Below are 17,207 nucleotides of genomic sequence, written 5' to 3'. Positions count from 1 at the left end.
ACAATGCCTTTATGTCCTATATTTAAATATTTTATCCATGGTGATGCCCACCAAGATATTTACCTCTAAAAATAACTTCTGATATTTAAGATCTAGACAGACAAACTTCTAGGTAAATGTGTGTAAAACAAAATATTGAATAAAATAAGCATATAATTTGGAATAATTAGACTATTATTTTCACTTTGTTTTACGAGACAATATGAGTTACAGTCACTTTTCCTCCTGTCCTTCTGGTTTTTGGCTCGACGGCCCCTCACAATAGTCACAGATGTGGCCCCCGAGATCTGCCCTGTCTTTCTCGCCCCATCTCTGTGAGCTATGTGAATTCTGCTGCTGCCTACCACCCCACTGGTTTCAGAAAAATATTATGCTAAAAAAATGAATCATCTTATGTGGATAAAATTAAAATAGGGCAATAATATTGTGTAAACAAAAACAAATTCACTACATGAGAGTAAATCGGACTTAGACTCTTATGTCTGGTTTTCAGAGAAGTTTAGGTAACGCAAAGGTGAAAAATAGACTCATAAAAATAGATACTTACAGGACTCTGATAAACCATATGTGCTTCTGTGTTAAACTATGGAACTGACACTATGAGTGGGTAAAAAATTAATTCTTAAATAAAATATGAATAAGTGTAATAGTAATCATTTTGGAATTGACTAAAATAAACATTAAAAAGCGACTTTACTCGAACCCTGAAACCACATTGAATTGAAAATACTCATGTATGGAAGCTGTACTGTATAGTGAGATTTAAGACACACTTCTGAAACATCACATTTATGTAAAGCGTTTTTCTTCAACTCAGAACAACCACTTGAAGAGATGAAGCTGTTTTTATCTTTGAACTGAAACCATGAAAAATGTCACCTTCAACTTGGAATCACAGCAATATAATGTGCCTATTTTCTGGAGTGTTTGTGCGTCACTATGTGTTGGCTGCAGAATAAAGGCTTCTCCTCTAATATTTGTTTACAGACCGGTGTGTCGGGGGGTGGGGGGGGCACCCCAGACTTAACTCCAACGGAGAGCGCCAACACGTACTGTAAATACATTCATTTTCAAGGACAGTTGCTTTCTGCAGCTCAACATAATAGACTTCCATGACTAATTAGATTACACGCCGAATTCATTTCCTTTATTGAAGATCAAGCGCTTTTCGATGCATAATTCATAACCCGTAACTCGTTACCTGTTCGCCCGGATTAATATATCCCCGCACTCTTTGAACGGCCTGGTTTGCATATGCTAGGACCCCGGCCGCCGCGGCCCCTCGGCCTGGAAACGACACGCTAACTTGTTATAATTATTGCAGTCAGGCCACTATTGATTTATGGGACTTTTAAAAACCAAATATGTGTAGTTGTGGTAATGAATGATATTTTAAGGTTCTTCAGGAAATTAAAAGGCAATGGCTGCCTGAGGAAATGTTCCGCTCGCCTGATTTAATGCGCGTCTTCGCTGGTGTGACAGAGTGATTCAGACCTGTTGGACCATTCTGAAGGGGGACTTTTATTACCGCAAACGGGGGCCACAGATCCAGCCGTGATAAATGGCCGCGCCACCTCAGCGTGCAGGACAAGACGGCCCTCAAAGTGGATAGTGCTCACATCTTACTCCTTCTCTTATTAATACAGTTGCAATCAATATCTACTTCGCAGCTTATAGCAACAGAGAAAAGGCTGCAGGGCGAGAAAAGGCGCGGGGCGTATCATAGGAGCCAAAGATTCCATGGAGCTGCTGGCTTTCTGAACAAGGAGCGGGTGTCTCACCTGAAGATGGATTACGGTGACAGAGCTGACATATTGGCTTCATACATTATTTCACGTACAATAGTCCATTTCAAGCTTTACCAGGATACTACTCATATGAACGCTGTTTAATCCATCTTTAAAGCACCTTCCGCGGCGTGTCAGAGGAAGCCAGAGAAGCCTCCGAGTGGACGGCCCCGGAAATCAAGCCTGAGATGTATTAGCTCCAGGCCCCTGGAGATTTGACTTCAATTAGATATTTTCTAACATTAATAAGACCTGATGTAGGATGAAAAATCTTCGCCGTAATAAATCGAGATTTTACAGAGTAGCGCTGGAGTCGAGAAGCCAGGTGGAGTGGAAAGTCTGGCAGTTGGGATCATGTTTGAAAATGGTGTTCGGGTTGTGGAGTCACTTCATGATGTATATAATAGCCTTAAAAACGTGAGCAGTCGCGGCAGAGGTGTCAATTCTGACAAAGTTCAGCATGACTTTGTGGTAGTACGGTAGTTACAGCACATCCTGTTGCGATGTCCAGCATATGTCTGGTGGCAATCGAACTATTATTCAACATTTTTATTTGTTTCTACTTTGAGCCAGTTTGTAAAATAAAACTAAATTACAAAGCTGTTTATTGTGGGTTTTTTTGTTACGGGTAGTTACTTTATACGTGTTTAGAAACAGAATTATTGATTCAAATGACAGAATAATTCCATAAATTACATTTTAAAAAAGAACATTTCAATTTTCCCCTGCAGCCAAGGTATGGTAGCCGCCCAACCTCCCCATAGCCATCGACGCCCCTGGGTCGTAGCATACATGTTGTTGTCTTGGATGTCTGACTTGCTGCCTGCAGGTCACGAGATGATATTCAACCGTCCACTATTTGATAACAAATGTTTAGTGCCATCTGTTGGCTCAGACTTGGGGCAGCTTACGGTTCATTACCAAATGTTAGTCCAACACATTTCTGACTAGTCAAATATCGATGCTTATTTATTGGAGTTTTGCATCTATTTCAGCTTCCAGTTGAATCCCTTTCCTCCTCCTGTGTCCTTGATGCAGTAGGAAGCGTGTCACGTGACAGTGGCTGGGGTAAGGGTTAAGCCATGGGGAGGCGCTCTTTGAGGTTTGGCTCTTGAAGTTCAAATTCAAGTCACTTGGTAACTATACAACAAGTGTGCACCACGAGTGAATGGCATGGCCACATGAGGCAGAATACAACAAAGAGTAACACAGAGAGCTTACGACTGTCACCCCGCTCGTGCTACCCACATACCCCGACACTGACGCAGCTTCGCATCAAAACTGGACGGTCACTTGACTGTCGTCCATGTTTGACGCCTTTGGAGTGAGGATGAGTTCTGTTAATCCTCAAGTTAGTCACGTTGTCTTGGGCAACAGAATTCCCTCCATATGCCTGGAGCACTGCGAGCGGGCCTTTTTGGAAGCCCTTCTTTCGCGGAGGGAACACTTCAGGCCAAGCCATTTGAAAACCACCTCACCTTACAGTGATATTACCACATCATAAAGCAGTTATTTGTACATAACCATCCTCAATTTCATCTCATGAAGCACTAACTCTGCATCCATAAACTCACCTGGGTAAAAAAAAAAATGTGAATGAGCTCATCTCAAATGCATCCGAACACAGTTTTAAACAAAAAACAAATCAGGAATTACCTAGTTATTATGGCCTGTTATTATTTTCACACCCACGCGTTATTGAGTTTCATCATCCAGGGCGGTGTTTTGCTCAAGTGCCTTTACCACAGGCAGCATCCGCAGGGTCTGAGGCTCAGACACCACATACTGTTAGTGGCTGCATTTATTCAGCTGTGTCTTGCGAGGTTTATTTACCTCAGCCCTGCTAATAGAGTGCACTCGCTCTATCTGTCTGAATGTGCTGACGCTCTCTTCAGTGACTCCAGAGGGTTTGCCACTAAAAGCCGACTGTCACCAAACTGTGAGAGAAATGGCGAGAGAAAGGGCATGGGATTGAAGGGGGGGAAAAAAAGAGAAAGAGGAGAAAAGCAAGAAGTGCCATTTCAACCTTAGGAATGTCTGGAAATGTAATTCCTGTTTCTATAGAGGCACATCTTTGATCTCGTGAGGGGGAAAGATCGCAGACAGTTTTGCTGTCATCACTTTCACTTGTGCTCTGCCTGAATTATTTATGAAAGACCTCGATAGAGGGTATGTGATGGGTAAAAGGCTTTTACCAACAATAGAGGAGGGAAAAAAGGACCATCAAATGGACAAAAAGTCACATCAACCTTATATTATGTGAACTGCACCTAGAGCTAAGAAACCGCCACTCGTCCACTCGGAACGTAAAAAAAAAAATCCCCCTGAAATTAACATCACAGTCTCTTGTCTTTGAAAAGTCGTGCGGCCGGTAAGAACGGCGGGCTATTTGTTTGGCTGGAAAGAAAATGTTCACTTCCTTCATCGGGGTTTCAAAGGCTCATTATTCACAGTTTTATGTGAGGTTCCATCTAAACAATATGCAATTTATTCCCATACAGCTCCGCAATGGCCAGAACCTTTCAAGCTAATATGCTGGGTCCAGAGAGGAAGAGAACCTGGCCTCAAACAAAAGAGCGAGGCTATTTATCAAGCAGCAGATGCTGATTCCCTAAATAGCTTGGCACAGAAACTGAACCAAACTAGGCCATTATTGAGGAAAGAAAATGAAAGCATAGCTGAATTAATGATGGCCATTTTACAACTCTCACTTTGTTGTTTGGAGTTTTAAAAGCAACGCCAAAATAATAGGAAACAGAACAAATTCTTACTTTAAAAATAAATAAATTGCCACAAAATACAGATAGAAAATAAACCATAAAAATGTATTTTTCTGTGATATATCCAGTGAATAGCAACCTGTCCAGGGTAGCCCTGATCTCCATTATGCTAATCTGGCTCTGACCATAGTGGATGGAATGCATGAACTGAGTCGTGTATGTTCCAGCATCCTTGAGGTGGAAAGACCGTCTGATCAGTATTTCTCAAACAAATAGAATGTCAGATGGCCACTGGCTGGAAGCTGAAACATTTATATCTATCCTAACATATGTCAACCCAATGCAAAGTAGCTTTCCGTAGGGGGAGCCAGTGAGTCTGCAGGTTTTCTTGTCTCTGCTTTTATTTTGAATGTGTGTTAAAACAAGCACTGCGGGGACGAGATTTAAACTAATTTGGACAATATTATTCCAGCGCGGGAGGTCAGTCATGAAAGCAGAAATTGTGTCCCTGGCTTTATTTATATTTAAGCTGGAGTTATTCAAAGCTTTGCTATCTCTGGTTTCAATTATGAAAGCCAAATAGATCCCACCAGCGTTTGAGTTGAGGGTACAAATGCGTTACACGTCTATTCTTTCCCTCCCTGTCAAATCTTCTTTTTTTGTTTTGTTTTGCAGCCCCGTTGAAAGGAAAATAGCGCTGAACTTTCCCTGAACCAGACTTTCTTTAATGGCCCGGCCCGCGTGTTGACCCAGCAGAGTCGGCTGGAACCTGATACTACAACCCAACACACTACGCTGCACGGGCAATCAGATTACATGGGGCCCAACAATACACTCTGCACGAGTCCAGTTTCAGTGCTACAATGCAATAAAAGCACAGTAATTAAATTCACGTTCTCACCCCGTTTACAGGAAGCCGACGCAAAGTGAAAGGCATAATAAGAGGTGGAATATCGCGTGAGATATCAGGGTGCTTTTTGATGGCGAAAAATTCGGACATCTCAGTATCAGGCGCTTTCGCAGTCAGCGGAAGATCTTGTTACGCAGAGCGCCGTGAATGCAGCGATCGTGATCTGTTATAAATCAATTGAAACCACAAATGCAATGTGCAGCCCAAGTGAGCGCACTCCCCCACTGGATTCTGTTACTCCACCAAAAGAATCCAAACCTGATGATGTCAACAGTGAGTCCGCTTCGCAGGGAGAGATCATCTTATTATTTCCTGCTGGCTCTGATTGAGCCATTAACCTTTTATCTCACGCTTTTGTTTGACGTTTCTAAAAGGCAAGGATGAAGATATTTATTCCATTTCCGCCAGGTCGAGCCAAAACAAGCGGGTGAATCATTCCATCTGGGGCTTGGGTAAACAAAAGGCCTCTCCAGCTCTCTGCCAATCAGGTCTTATAAAATATTAACCCAATGTCATTGGCCTTTTAAAATCTCTCACCCACAATTCCCTAATTGTTCCTTTTCTTTATCTCTCCGCCGCAGAGAGTAAATAAATTAACAAAATAGCTTTTATCACCCTGAGTAACCTTTTAACTGGAGGATTATCTGGGGTTTATTTTTCATTTCTCGCACTGCGATAGCGGAGCATGCCCCATTGATTGGTTTGCCGGGGTGGTGACCAGCCACGAAAACAAGGTCTTATTGATAAAACAAAAGCAGCTCCTTTCTTTTTTTTTTTTACCTGTTAAGCCAGGCAGACATTCCGCTGACTATAAGGGGCCCAGCACATGTTCTCCTAAATGGAGCTACTAAAAATCTTACGATAAATGGTCTGAATAAAGTCAGGAAGTGATTCAACTCCAGGTTTACTTTGTTATGTTTAGTGCACATGTATGTAGCAGGGAGTAACACATTGGGCTCAAAAATACAAGAAAAAAAAAGTGTCCACAAAAAGTTATTTTTGTAGTCATACGATTTCTTTGACAGAAGACTGACAGATGAAAAACCTTCTCTGTTGATAAAAGAGTATGACAACTGTGTTTATTAGTGATGGGCTGATGAGGCTTCATGAAACAGTGTCATTATTTTCAGAGCTCAGTAGGTGGTGCTCTCACCTTATAAATGTGAGGTTTTATTGGAATAGCTTTTCAAGAAACAATCATTTTGGGGCAGAGAGTGCCATCTAGTGGGCTCTGAAAATGAGGGCACTGTTTCATGAAGCCTCACCAGCCCATCACTAGTGATAGTTAGAGATGATAGACAGAGATGTAAATTCATAATATAAAGCCAGTTAGCTATGATTATTGCACAATAAATGTTCAGCAACAAACTTGTAAATGAAATTGTCAAGTATATAAAAAATGGTATTGGAAAATATACATTAATTGAATTTTATTGTATTTATTTATTTCACTTTTTTAACTTTGTTTTCTATGATAGGAAGAAAACAAACCAACTGAATAGAGGAAATTGGGTGGACACTGACAACTGTCACGAGGTTGTCATGTACAAATGAAATAAACGGTATCTTAAACTATTAATATGCGGTTTACTACGGTCTACAGACAAACAGACCAAAGGCTTAACTGTCTCAGGAACCCTGGTTCTGGTTCTCCTTTGCTAAAAATCCAATACGGCTTCTTCAATCATTATTATTTTTTAATAAACTACAATAACTAATGCTAAATAAAGAATCATTATTTCATCAGAGTCGAGATATATTCCAGAAGAAAGTAGTTGAAATGTCTGTCAGAGTTTGAAAGGATTGAGTTGCTGTCAGTCGTCCAAAAAAGGGGGCAACGCCATGATTTATATTTACTGCTGACCTTGGCAGTCCATTGGTTGTGGTGATGATAATCTTACCGACTCGGCATGATACATGGATGCATGAACAAGATGGATGAGCGGATGTATGCCCATCTATCCCGCGGCTCATGTTGCATCTGTACTTGCATTGAACTTATTCTCGCATTATTTCAATCAGCTGCCCCTCACACCTGTCAAAAAACGCCACGCACAGGTAGCTGCAGCGCGCTTATCTGATCCAGATAACTGGATTACAGCGAGTTGGTGAGTGTGAGGAGCCCGGGGAGCGGGGTGGCGGGGGGGAGGAAAACACTTGTTTTTTTTAAGGAACAGCTGCATCCGCTCGCAAACTGTGAAGCTTTGTTACAGAACAATATATCACAGATCAAATGGTGTGAAATCAAAGCAGAGGGGAAAGTTAGCATCAGTCCCACTCAAAGAGAAAGCCTTTTAAAGTCTCGTCTGATCCCCGCGTGGACTAATGTGCCGGCTTCACACAGTCCTTGGGAGGTTCGCTGCCTTCCAGTTGTCTTTGGTCTGAGCTCAAGGCTGATTTGAGGCATCCTGGTGGGAGATCATCCCAACCAATGATTTTGCTAACAGAGTCGGGCGGCCTTTGGTTTTCCAGTCAAGACGCCGCATCCGTGTAGACGGGAGGTGGAGGAGTCACGCGGCTGCCCGGTTCTGATCGTGATTTATCAACTTCTACTACAGTAATCTGATTAAATAGTTTCAGTTATTCCAGTGGTTGACTACAAATCTGTGGCATAAAACAATTTCAATAAACATCAGTCAGTGTGTGTGAATAGGAAGAGGAAGCAGACGGATGGTTTCTCTACTTTAGATGTGCAGCAGAGAACCCAGAGAAGCCCTTTCAGTGTTGTGTTGAGGTGTCCACCAGACAGACTGAAATCTTCTCCAGCAACATCCAAATTATTGTTCTATTTTAGACGCAACAAACTAAAATTGTGTCAACATGCAACACTGAAGGCTGCCTTCGGCGTCATTATAGGACGCTAAAGTCCACTTTCCCAACGTCAGTATATTACACCGTGGGAGTGAGGATGGCTTGTAAATGTCTACTAATCCAGTCTACTATGTCTACTATGTAAACTATTCCAGAGTTTTTATTAAGTGTGACAATATCCCCACATTTTTCTACGGTCTGTACTGTCATAAAGAAAGCAAAATCGTTGATGTAACTGGTTTTACAGTCTCAATATAGATAAATGTAGTACTTATTCTAACTATGTGCTAATGGGGGGGTGGGTTGCCCGGGTAAAGGACACCCCCAAAAGTCCATCTCAGGAGACACAATCAACTGTAGGGACAGTCAGTCTATTCACAAATTGGTGTCGTCAATAAACCCTTGTATGCTAGTGGGAGGAAACCAGAGTGTCAAGAGGGACCCCGAGCAAGGAGGGAAGAACAACAGGAAGCTCTAAATTAGCTCACGGCATTCGCGAAAACCGAATTACCGCCTTTGTTTCGCAATAGTCCAACTATGGAAAAGAAATTCTCAGTCAGATGTTGACCTGCTAATCCTGTCCATAGCTCGGTAAGTTAGTATGGTTACGCTTGACAAATCGGACCAGCAATTTGATACACCGTCACCCTGAAGTAAAGTCCGGTGTGGGCACCAAATGTGTCTGCTGACCAAATGTGTCCTACCTGCCGTGGGATGATGACGTCATATCTGGCATTTATTTCCTCGCATCGTGATTGGCTGACATGTACGGGGTATTGTTTTTGCCCCGCCATTCACATCACATCTTGCAGCTAACGCGGAAGTGATTTGGCAGGGCTGAAAACTCCTTCATCGATGCATACTTCCCCCTGACAAATGAATGAAAACGTATCCGGATGTGTATAAGCGCCTAGTGCGGATTCTATTGTGATTTCTTGTGTGATATAAAGAAAAACAAAGCTCCGTACACGTCAGCCAATCATGACGTGTTGTTTCGCAGACTGCAGAGAAGAATGGACATAGACTTCGCAAACAATCCGATGACATCGGATTTTGTGAAAATAAATGCTACACATGTGGAAGAAAGCGCCATTATTTCAATTTCTTCTGGCTCATTAAAACATTAAAAAAATATGGCGGATGTGACGTCATCATCCCGCGCCAGGAGGTCAACTTCCTTTGAAGCTAAATGTGCGTACAGTGCCACCTACCAGTGAGGAGGAGACACTACGCTAAGAATCCTGTACAGTAGTATAAAGAGACCAGCGATTATTCATATAGTTTTTTGCTCAGTGAGACGTCTCAGCGACGTTATGAAATATTCTCAAATTATGGTCACGTTATTATACTGCATCAAAAACTCACAACTATAGTGCCTGTGTGTGTGTCAGCTGTAAAACATCATCTGAAAAACAAACCATCACTTGCTAATGGTACACATGCTCCATTAATGTTTAAAGGAAGACTCCATAATTGTCGTCGCACAACTGCGGCGTCCAAGAGAGTTTGTTATCAAGCGCCTGTGATAATGAGTAAGCAGACTTCCTGCATCATGTGAAGTGAGGAGGAAAGCCTAATTGGTGGACTCCAGCGTGCCTAATGGATGGTGCTCTTAATTAAAAAAAGACACTGTAGCAAATGCTGAAGATCAGATCGCGCTTTAAGTCGAGGCACTGCATCACGTGTGTGAGAAGGGACGCCTGAATGAGATGGGCAGATAGCATTGGGCTGCTGTATTTATGAATCGCCAGCGCAAAACAGCGCCGCTCTTATCTTCAAACCGCGAGGAAATTTCATCTGAGCGCTCCCACTGATCTCTCCCCCCTTTTTTTTTTCCATGAACTGCGTTGCATATGAAACAAGTCTTCAAAACAAGGCTTTAAAAACTTACCCAGTCAGGGTGCCTTTGAGGATATTTAATTAAAATCTAATCCCGCATTCATTAAGGCTCACATAAATTAAGCTGTCATTCATAAGATTTATGGATTCTCATTTGCATATTGCATACAATTCATCAATTACTCAAGTATGAAAGGAGCGCATTTCCCTTGGAGCTGCCTGCGAGCCTGCCAACATTTGAAATGAGAGAAAGAGCAGGACTGTCAGCCGTTCGCCGCAAACTTTTCCCCCCACAATGTCTGTGCGCTGATTGATTTCATTTTCTCGCCATCCCGTACAAGATTGTACACAGTCCAGCTACACTTTTCAACTTTTTCAATTATTCCCCCTGTCCTCTCTAGGAACTCCAAAAGCCGGGCGAGCTAAACGTGGACCGGGGGGAGGGCACTCAACTCTTCATGTATATAACATGTCTGTTAGCCAGTCATAAATTCGACAGCGCGGCTTCAGTGGAAAGGAAATGTCGTCGTTTGATGGTAATTTCCATCCAGCCGATATTCTGCCGCGCATTCGCCGTCACATTTGGAGAACCGCACGTGTCGGGTGGGTGGGTGGGAGGGTTCAGGGCGAGCTAATAAAAGAGAGGCTACATTTAAATTAGCATGTATTTCAATGCCTTTAACGTTGATGTGGCTGTTCGGGGCGCTGTCTGGTATCTTCACTCCGGAGGAGACGGGCTTGCCGTGGCAACACCGATATATGAGGCAGGGGCATTTGAGTGTCTCTGGATCTTGTTCTTGAATGAGTGGATGCCATCTTAGTCACATGGTAATGGATCATTGACTAATAATGGGGCTAGTTCAGACAACACTCTACGTAAAATGATAGTAGCTATCGAGTGAGTTTGCCTTTGATCTCATTTTTTTCCCAAATAGTTTGTACGTCTTTTCCTCTGCCAAGGATGTAATAAAAGTACATTTAAATCCACAGATTAGTGTCTGTCCACAGAAAATCGCAGCATGAGCTCCCTTTGTTTTGGTAAATGTGCGTGTTATGCGAGTGAGTTTCCCATTGAACTCACTGCGATCAATGATATTTAAAATGCTAGAACGAAGGTGTAAAGCAATGAAGATAAAATAAACGTAGGGCAATAATTTAGGTAAAGAAATATATATGCAATGTAGGTGGGAACAAGTTCTTGTCTGGATTAATATTTTGTAATTTGTTAACCTAATTTTTGAAATTCTTTTCCATTTTTTTAGATGGTTAATTCAGCAGACATGTATTCAGCTAGTCTTTGGCCCTATCTTTACATACATTGCTCTTTAAAGTGACTGTGTTTGTCCTAAAATGGTTGGCTTGTTTTCTTGGGATGCTTTCCAGAAAGCTCCATGCATGGTGGCCAGCTTTACTCTGGCGGGGGAACATACCTCGATCAGCTCGTCTGCGCTGCTCGATGTTGAAGGCGAAAGACGAGCCCATACATGATTTTGTGCGCCGACATTTGTAAACCAAAAACACTGGGAAAGTAAGTAGCTGAAGCGAACGGTGACGAAGGAGACACAAAAGAAGAAGCAGCGGGTGCTTCCTGGTCCAAAACTCCCCTTCTGGATGTGAGGCGATGGGAAGCACAGTGTGTCGTAAGTGCTTAAATCTAGCAGAGCGTGAACGCATCCAAGATAAAAGGTCACGCAAAAACAAACAGACCACTCACGAGGACGAATGGAATTAATTGACTCATTAATATGCATGGCTAATAAAGCTCAAAATCCTAAAACAAAAATCATTGTGGACCATTCCCGTTTAATGGCTCTTATTTTCAGCTTGAAAAGCGCCAGTCTACGGGGTGTATCAATCTTGGGAGGGGTGGAGTTCCTCCGAGCAAACGGGCTTGGGGGTAACCTCAGTGATGTTCGCTCATGTCCTCCCCAGCAGACAAAGGCAGAGTTGTTCTGGCGGAGGGATTAATGGAGAATTAATCCGGGTTTCTGGCAGTGGAACAGACCAGCAGTTAGAAGTGAAAGTCATCCTGAAGGGTAGTTAATTGGTTCCCCATAGCCAAAGCTTTGGAGAGCAGAAATCAAGCTGCATTTTCATTAATCCTCCCCATTGTTCCCCGAGATTGTTGTGCAGAGTGACTTCAGATGGAGTCAATAGTTAAGCATTTTAATTTGCTTTTAATTCTGCCACTGGGATGACGGTTAACCCTCAAGTACAGTCGCCTCAGATCAGACCTGGGCTTCGTGTGGTTCTTAACAGCAGAGGTTCCACTACACTTGGGGCTATAACTGAACTCATATTCAGTATATTCAGAAAAAAAAAAAGTCCTGTTTGACTGGTGAGAAAAAATCTTCAATGATTTTAAATTCCTGTTCTGCAGCCCATTTCCTCATTCTGTTAAACAAAAATAAATACATAAAAAGAAATCATTGATGAATAAAAATGTTTTCATTAATGCATTTTACAAATTATTCTCTTATGACTGCATATGTATTGGACTATTCCAATTTTATAATCCTCATTTTTGTTTCCATTTTGTACACATTGTTTGGGTTGATTCTTATGCACAAATAAATGAGCTGTTATTATTATTATTATATTGTTATTATTATTATTATTATTTCCACATATGCAGTAGTCTCAAAGATTTTTTATGAACCCTTCTGTTACTTTTTATTTTTTATTTAAATATTATATTTACAAACATACATCATTACTATATAATAAACTAATATTAACTATCAACTGAAAACCCTCTGTTGTTAATATTAAATTCATGTGTATGTAATAAACATTTGTAAAACCAGACTTAACATGACTGTATTTATAACGCTGGTCTTGTATTTTACTTCAAGTCACCTCACAACATTCAGTCTCTCGTGCGGCCCGTCGGGAGAATGACGTGCACTCTCCTGCTAAAGCGGAAAAATCCAGGTCTACATGTTCACAGCAGCTAAGAGGGTGATGTAATCATGACATGAGGAGACACGGTGACTAACAGCATGGATGTAGGAGGAGAGAGACACTGAGACAGTAACTCGCGCTCACAAACAAGTCCGAACTAAACAGGAAGACCAGAGTGATTAACATGAATTGCACTGGGGACAGAAGTCGCCCGCGACACACCAAACAAAACGTATCTCCTGTTTACTCAACACTTTTAATGGAAAGTAAATACGCGAGAAATGATCTTGGGATGAGCAGAAGCATCCCGAACATGTACGTAGGAGGCTAGAGTTCAGGCCTGCTTCTCACCGTCTGCTCCCAGAGACAAGCAGGGCTGTTTATGCAGGCGCAGTCTCAGCTGCTCCAGTTCACTCCGACACAAGTTCTGATCAATTTGGCCAGCTGCGCTTTAAACGCTGTTTACAACAATAACATTTGTGGCGAACAGCGGCGAGACGAGCGCACACACACACAGACTTCTGAGGCAGCCTCCAGCCTGCACGCTCCCAGACGAGCATTTGTACTGAGTTAAAGACAAATCAAAGCGCGGCTCCTCTGGAAGACACGGAAGAATCGGATTCTGTCTGCGCGAGTCTCTCTGATCCTTCCGGAAGACGCTCTGACTGCGAGCGAGGAGTGGAAATAACAGGAACTCAAACAAGAATCCCACCCTGGAGTCTGCCGAGATGGAGGGAGCGCGGAGCAGCTGTGGGTTTTCACAGCGGACCGTTGCCTTGGATTGGAGGACAATAAAGTTCAATAGGCAAAGCCAAAGGTTAAATAATGGTCGAGCGAAGCTTCAACTGAGGGATGCCAGACATTCCTCATACGTAACTCTTGTTTCATGCTGTCAAAATAGAGCCACTCTACACTGTTGACAATCAGGTGCCGAAAAATAAATCTTTTTTTTACATTGGAATGCTGCAGAACATTCAGTTTTCAGCAAGCCAAAGCTAATGTAAGCTAATGTGAACACCAACTCACCTTCGTTCTACTTTGTTAAATCCAAAGCTGCGGTGAGGATAGCTCCAGAATTCATTTTCAAACTACAAATATCTCAAAGCAGTCTGCTGTAGTCACTCCAACACCCCTGAAGCCCCTTCACAGGGGGAAACCCTGGTTTAAAATATGGTTTTAAACTACTACTTAAGTCAGAAACTGTGCTCTTCAGCGGGAGATGATCTTAGGAGGAGTTTCCTGTCATCTTGTTTGAGATGTGGGGAAGGACGGATGAAGACATTTGCACTTCTTCATCCTGATGAAGGAAGAGCCAAAAGGCAACGCTTGTATTGGTCGATCGATTCCCTCAGATCGCAGCGACAAAAGAGCAAAGTAAGTTTACTGGGCAGGTGTCTGTCTCCCTTAGAAAAAGGGTGAGTCATCTGGCAGAGACTCTGTGTAGAATGAAGTTGTTGACGTTGAAGTCTCAGAGTTTCTTGGACACATCTATGGTGAGGTGTTCTGGGACGGTCATGTGTTAAGCTCCCTGTATGGTGACAATGACGGTGGAAGAGAAGGTTGTGGGTTCACATCCCAGTTAGGCAACACATGCAAAAGGTTTCCAGGGAGAGAGGTAATTTCTTAGGGCAACTACTGGTCACTACAAGTTACCTCAACGATTAGTCACTACTTTAGTACAACACAACACCTTGTAGTGTTGAAAAGAGAATCATAAAAATATGAAAAATGTTGTAAACACTTGCGTAATATTGAATGAAACTTGTGGTCTTAATGGGTCCATAGTTTGGACATTATGGGTCGCACTGGTTGTGTAGCCTCAGCCATTTCTCCTCTGACTAGGGAAGATGCCATCACGAAGATGGACTAAGCCCTAAAAACAATGAGCCCCTAACAAGAACGCCAAGTTTGCAATCCTCCTGAAAACAGCTCCAAATGTTGGTGAAACCTTCCTGCGATTATGTGTCCCGGGAATCAATGCTGCTGTCATGTTTCACTGCAGCATTCCTAGAAACGGGATGGTGGCGTATCACTCAAGCCCAAATTGACAGTCGCACCCTCCCATCCTGCCGCACCAGATCCAGAAGAGCTAGTGTGAAATGGGAGCCGGGCAGGAGCCCGACTCAGCAGACAGAAGCGAAACTGCGAGGCTCTTCTGGTTTGATGATATAATTCTTAACGTACAACCTGACCAAACATAAATCTCAACTGAATCCCGTACCCTCGCGCTCCTTCTCTCTCTCCCCCCCGCTCATGATGAATTGTTTGCTACATCGCGGAGACTAAAACCCTTCAACCTCTTCAAACCCGGGTTTCTAATAACGCGTAGGTGCTGGCGAGAGGTGACAGCATGATGAATATCACAACAGACAGCTCCAATATGGGACAATTTTACCAGATCGATATCTCACTGCAATATCAGAGAAAAGGAGGCGATATTAGTCTACACAGTGTATTACAGATGGGGTACATTTCTTCTCTCTGCACTCCCAGTGAACCTGGGCTATATTTCATCCATGTCCGCGATGCTTTACACACTCAGAAACGCTCTGGAAAGGAATCATAGCGTGGTAGCCACGCCAGATGCATCTGCTTAAATTTATCCATATGTGTGACGGCGGTGTAACCTCGGAGACGCGCATGGGGACACACTTGCAAATAAACTGTGAATCACATTAGGGGATGTAGCAAACAATTACAGCAGTGAGAACAAATGTTTTGCCACATTCAATTATAGAGTTCCACAGCTTCGTCAGGCGGAAGTCTTTCACACCTTTTGGAACGGCAGACTTGAATTCCATCCGTTCTCTCCCGCTCGCACATGCTCAGGTTCAACCTCGAGCCATCCCTCCCAGAAGATTCAATGGAAGGAGGAGGCGAGTCACTTTCAATGAGGCGCTCCGCTGCGTTAGTCTGTCTGTTTGCAATATGGCTCAGGATTTCAATAAAAGTCTGATATCGGTACACGGAAATGCCGACTCAAAGTCAGAGGGGTTCTGGAATACAATTTGGATTCGCAAATCACTGGATGCATTTGTCACTTCCTGTCGAGAGATACTTGCCATGTGCCATCAAAAAAATGTTTGTCTTACTCTGTGTGTGTTGCATGAGCGAGTTCTGGAATGCTACTGCCACCTGCTGAGCTCTAATGCAACCAATTATTTCAAATGGTGTCCATTTACATAGATGGATGTATGTAGGACAATAATATTGGGGATAGAAAGAAGTGGTGAAACGACAGTTTATTTACACATTTTGACTGCTTGTTTACATTAGTATCCCTCTTCTGTTTCTCAACCACGTTTAAGGGCAACACAGTCACATGGGCTGGAGTCTGTGCCAGCTACTTGGGGCAAGGGAGACTCTTCAAGACGCTTAAAATCTATGTACTCCATCTAGTACTGTCCAGGTAGTTCAAGTGTCTTTTCTAATCCTGGACACTAGGGTGGTGGTGGGGGGCTGGAGTTCATCCGACTTCCAATGAACAGAGAACAAGGGACACCCTGAAAAGGTCAAAGCCAGTCCAGTGGAACAGCCAGATAGCCAGATATCCACTAATAGAGAGGTAAATGTAAACAATCTAGAGTCATCTGTTTGGTTTGAACATTGGGAGGAAACACAGAGTACCCAAAAGAAACCTTTAGAAGCACTCAATTGTGTCTCAGACCTTTTTGACGTTGATCCGGATCCAGATCTGGATACAGATAGTGACTTTTATCCTGCTCTGTGTTCTTTTCCACAGAGCTTACAAATATGGGCCAAACGTAGCAGTACCGCAGGAAACCATGGGGGGCAGTGTTGCTGTTACTACCCCTAATAAGACGCGAAGGAGACATAACAGTGGAGGAAGTCCTCCAGTCGTGATATATTTAACAGCGTGACCGACCACTGCCTCCTTCCTCTTTTGTGCGAGAAGGTACATTACCTCTTCCACAGTCGACATGTTTGTTCTGGAGTATGTCATAAACTTTTGACTCTCACTTTTGGCTGCTCCCCCTGGTGGATATATTGGTGAGCAGTAATACTAATGCAACAAAGGCATGGAAACAGAGATCAGTGACGTAACATTGTTTGAAACGGACAGTTTCGTACGTATAGGGAGCATGAACGGGCCTTAAAGCTGAAGCACAAATCCATTGTGCCCCCATTTAAGTCCATGGAGGAGCCAGGACACGCTCAAAAGTGAATCATTCAACACATACTTTGGGGTGACTGGACCCACCAACCGCTGGAGTT

At 42.9% G+C, this 17,207-nt stretch overlaps 1 protein-coding gene across 2 annotated transcripts in view; it reads right to left on the bottom strand.

Annotated features, from left to right (window-relative positions):
• Nucleotides 1-17,207, bottom strand: part of dachd (dachshund d) — a 185,864-nt gene that overhangs the window by 63,928 nt on the left and 104,729 nt on the right. The window lies entirely within an intron of this gene.

This window comes from Synchiropus splendidus, chromosome 10, assembly GCF_027744825.2.
Source record: "Synchiropus splendidus isolate RoL2022-P1 chromosome 10, RoL_Sspl_1.0, whole genome shotgun sequence".
In the NCBI taxonomy this organism is placed as follows: domain Eukaryota; kingdom Metazoa; phylum Chordata; class Actinopteri; order Syngnathiformes; family Callionymidae; genus Synchiropus; species Synchiropus splendidus.
The sequence above is the reverse complement of the archived record's forward strand: the minus strand, read 5'-3'. Positions and strand labels throughout refer to the sequence as shown.